This window comes from Pinus tabuliformis, chromosome Q (assembly GCF_031772625.1).
Source record: "Pinus tabuliformis cultivar Carrire ecotype Pingquan chromosome Q, CPIR1, whole genome shotgun sequence".
Taxonomy (NCBI): domain Eukaryota; kingdom Viridiplantae; phylum Streptophyta; class Pinopsida; order Pinales; family Pinaceae; genus Pinus; species Pinus tabuliformis.
The window spans coordinates 337,432,382-337,437,318 of record NC_142296.1 but is presented as its reverse complement, the minus strand read 5'-3'; the positions used below and the strand labels follow the sequence as shown (position 1 = coordinate 337,437,318).

The window sequence follows — 4,937 nt, the reverse complement described above, 5'->3', positions numbered from 1 at the left end:
GTGATTTTGTGCTGATCCATAGCAAATCTCACCCAGCTGTCATACTTATCAGAATCAGTTGTGTTTTAGGTCATTAGGTGTCTTGGTATTGGCACATGTTGCAGTTGTTGCTGAGAAGGAGACAAAGGGTTCAGTTTACGATCTGAATGCATTTAATGGAAAGTTGCTTGCTGGCATCAATCAAAAGATTCAGTTATACAAATAGGAGCTCCGTGATGATGGTTCAAGAGAATTGCAGTCTAAATGTGGCCTTCATGGGTACACTGTAGCAGCAGAGGCCATCATATTATTAATGTTAACAATACCCGGATTGGACCGCCTGGGAAAGGGCCTAAATGCGGTGGGATTTGACTGTATTCCACATGTCTCTCATTTAAAAGGCACAAAGCAACACCTTCAACGAGATTTAATGCGACAAAAACTCTATTCGAAGATAAACCCTTGCTCTGACGCTATATTCTGTTAAGCGTGTTTGCTACTTTGGCCTTTGTTCTGCTCTAATTTACTCCCAGCATCAAAGATGCCGAAGTCTAAGCGCAACAAAATGGTGACTCTTTCTAAAACCAAAAGAAGGGAAGGGAGCATAAGGAATCAATAGTGAATCAAGTGAGGCAAGCTGTGGAGGATTACATCTCAGTATATGTTTTCTCATTTGAGAATATGTGGAATGTGAAGTTCAAAGATCTCAGGGACCGATTAAAAGGTAGCAGCAGGTTCTTTCTAGGATCAAACAAAGTATTACAGATTGCATTGGGTCGCATAGCTGCTGATGAAGTCAAGGAGGGTATTCATAAAGCTAGTGAGATGTTACATGGTGAATGTGGTCTATTCTTTTCCAATCTACCAAAAGAAGAGGTTATGAGAATTTTTGAAACTTTTGAAGAGCGTGATTTTGCAAGGACTGGATCACTTGCAACAGAAACGGTTGAGTTGAATTAAGGTCCTTTGGAACAATTCACGCATGAGATGGAACCATTTCTGCGGAAGCAGGGGATGCTAGTTCGATTAAATAAAGGTGTGATAGAATTAGTAGCAGATCGTGTAGTTTGCGGAGAAGGAGAGCCAATATCACCCGAAGCATCTCGCATACTACATTTAATGTGTGTTCAAATGGCTACATTCCACTTCAACCTTGTATGCCGGTGGAGTCCTGATGATTTTGAGATTTACAGAGATCATGGTGTGGCAAATCCTTCAGATGGTTCATAGTGCATGCATTAAGCATCAAATTCTTTTACAAGTTTTTTGGTTCACGGTATTATTTTAATGTAATACCTCAAGTTCCTTTTGGCATAAAATATTGGCTTATGAATGGGAGAACTTCTGAGAATAGTTTTCTCATTCTAGTGTTACTAGAGATATTGGCTTGTAATATAGGTAACAAGCTCATGTTGGTGTAGCTCTTTTAAATGCAATCGCACCTGCCCAATCATCCCAAAACTCTACGTTGGCACAATCGTAAAATTCTGGGGCAGGTAAACCCACGAAATCAAGGAGATCCAAGGGCAAAGAGGCAATGCATCCATTAATCAGCCAGTGAGGTACCAGCCAGATTCATACAGTTATATTTGAAACAGTCAATGGTGTTATTGGTGTCATTGCATCTTTTCCTCAGGAGAAATATCTGTTTCTTGAAAAGTTGTAAGAAAATCTTGTCAAAATGATCAAGGGAGTAAGGTGCTTAAACCATGAACACTGGCGATCATTTAGCTATGAAAGGAAGACTGTGTTTTTGAAATTACACAGCAGTTTCGTAGCGCGCTACGAAACTGCTGTAGCTGCATGTTACAATTCAATTGATCAATTATGATTGTCAAAGCAGCAAATCTTTTTGAAAGGTTTTGTCATCACACAGGTACATGGAAAAGGGTGGCCAGCACATCATGGACGTGGCAATCTGTTCAATTTGGGAAATCAAAGATAAAAGGCATGCTTCTTTGGATTCGAACATTTTGAGGCAAACCAAGGACCGACAAACAGGGATAATTTCCGATGTTTCATGACATTGGAAAACATGTGATATTAAAGAGCAACATGAAGCATTAAAGGTCCATCACAGCCACCGCCAAATGGAACCAGATGTCAGAGAACGAGAACCATTGTAATCAAGGATATTATTAGCATGACACGGTGTTAGAATCCTACTTGATTTAGATCTCTAAAAAACTCCAGTCAGCACCTTGTTGTATTTATTAGTTAGTTAAAGGGTTAATAGGTGTCATTAGAAGTAGTTCTCGAATTCCCCTCATGCTGGAGGAGGAATCTCGATCAGTTAGAATAAGAGTTCTATATATAGCTGAAACAACAATGTAATGGGGGTTGGAAAATTTTATGACACAGCTTGTTTTTGGCTTATGTAAAGACTCACTTTCAGTAATATAATTTTGATTTTACTTCTCAGGATTCATGAAGGATTTTTTATATTCAGAATGAGTGATGTTGTCCTTTTCTTAGTTTTGTTTACAGTGGTATGGATGTATAATCACTCAGAATTCACTGAATGTGCTCTGATTTCCTGTATGCATCTATAAACTGTGTGGTTCCTTATGAGTGTATATTCTGCATATTCAAATGCTGAATGCCCTGACTTCCATGTAAGGTCAAGATCTTTGTTGTATTGAAGTGTTGTTGACTCCATAGGCCCAATGGATACTTGTTTGATGTATTTCCAGCATTCATATTTGTCACAATTGTTCTGCAAGAGTTAGCCATCTTAGTTTTAATCAAAATCATTATTACACCCAGAGAGAGCCCTCTCAGGTTGAGGAGGCTAAGCCTCAGCCTAAAGTAGGTCTGAAATAGTTACTTAGAGTCAACCTGACCAAAAGCCTATCAGGGCTTGATTTTGAGATAACATTTTGGTGCGTCTGCCGGGAGCCTGAAGATTAATCATTCCCGAAATCAAGAGGCTGAACTTCTGAAGGTAGCAGGAGCTCAGAAGAATTTTTGAGGCTACAATCTACCTTGGCGACTCCATTGTTGAAGAATTCAAAATTCATACATTCATGGTGATTCCACTGGAGTTATGAAGGACCTAGATGCTACCATTATAATTTCAAGGTATGCATGCATAGATTGTTCAGGAATTCATGGTTTCCCAAATCATTTTCCCAAGGATGCATATTTTCTAAGGAATGGTCCAAAATTCAATGGAGAGGATTTGAGTTTAACTTTGAAGCATATATCAGATTTTTGTGATTTTACAGAGCTTCTTAGAGTTAAGCATGAGGATGTTTGCATTATGTTGTTCTATGATTCATTTCAAGGGAAATGTAAACAATGGATTGAAAGCTTTCCTAGAAAATCCATTAAGTCATTTGAAGACTTTTGGCTTATGTTTTTGGAGGAATGGATAGATAGATCAGATGTGGTGGCAAACTCTCCTTCAATTCAAGGTTTCAAACAATGGAATAATGATCATAGTAATGGAGAAACAAATGAAAATTTTTCTTTGTCCTTGTCCTCGTATCTAAAATAATTTGAGTGTAAGGCAGAGGATAAGATGAAATTTTTGGATGAAGTTGCTGAGGACATTGAGAAAGACATTGAAGGTTTACAAGGTCAAATTCAGGCATATAGTCTTCATAATCATGATCATTATTTTCAGAAGTTTTCTATGGCAGAACACAAGGAGAGAGTGTTGTTTCCTTTCTCTTTCACGATTGAGGAACTGTACACTGTTGTTGAAGATCAGTTTGCACAACCAGAAAGTTACAAGAATCATCAAGCTGATCATGTATTATGGGATCCTATAGCCAAATATATGGAAGAGTTTTACTCTCTAGTGTTTCAGTTTTTCTATGAAGATCAGAGGCAATTTCGGTGGCAGTGGTCATTGAAATATCATAGTGGCTCTGAACTCCGATGCAGTCAAAAAAATCAAATATCAGATAAGACAAATGATTGGCTGCATTGGAAATTTCACATTGATTGAGCTGAAAGAAGTTTGAATTGATAGGGTAGGTAGGTAGGAAAATGCAAATAAGATCAAGGTTGACTGAGCATATTTTTTTTTTAGTAGATATAGACTTCTCTCTCCTACGGTGATCATCAAACTCAAGCCTGCCAGGGGAGGCATTAAAAGCATTAGAATTTTTGTTGTCCATGCTGCAGCTTACCAACAAAGATGGCCGTGTTGAAGAAGCAATGCCAACTGGCAAAAACATTCTCTCACTAACAAGAGGAAGCAAACCAATAGAAGGATAGGTAAAAGCTTTATTGAAAAACACAAATCGTATGATAATGTTTTGCTTTTCACCTTCATTCATTGGCATGACATACTTTCACATATGAGCTTACATCTTGAACTTAAAGGAAATGCAGCTGGTGTTCCAACTACAGATTTTTCTGGAGTCAATACATGCACATTTCTACAGTTATTGATTGCTCACAAAAGGCTAATATTCTGCCCAAACAATTCTGATACCGATCTTATTTGCTGTCTTTGTGTGAACTTGATTTCATTGCTTTGGGATCAAAGACAAAATGCAAAAAACATGGCCACTGATATTATCAGGTATCTATTGTTAAATCGTCGTGCTGCTTTGGAGGAACTACTGGTATCGAAACCAAACCAGGGACAACTATTGGATATCTTACATGGAGGCTTTGATAAGTTGTTAGGAAATACTCAAAAAGAATTCTATGAGTGGCTCGATGCTTCTAAACAAAGTATTTGCAAGGTCTTGGAACAATGTGCTAAAATTATATGGATGCAATATATAGCAGGTGCCGTAAAATCTCCTGGGGTACGAACAAAAGGCTTAGAGGCTCGTCGGAAGAGAGTTGTGCGACAGGACAAATATGGATGGATCCTTCATGCTGAAAGTGAATGGCAGAGTCATATTCAACAGCTTTTACATGAACGTGGAATATGGCCTATGAAGAAATCTTCTGTAAATCAAGAACCTGAATGGTAGCTCTGCCCTACTCAAGGA

General features: G+C 38.2%; 1 pseudogene; it reads left to right on the top strand.

Moving 5' to 3' along the window:
• The first annotated feature begins 520 nt into the window (after nucleotides 1-520).
• Nucleotides 521-1,209, top strand: LOC149219565 (uncharacterized; annotated as a pseudogene).
• The last annotated feature ends 3,728 nt before the right edge of the window (nucleotides 1,210-4,937 follow it).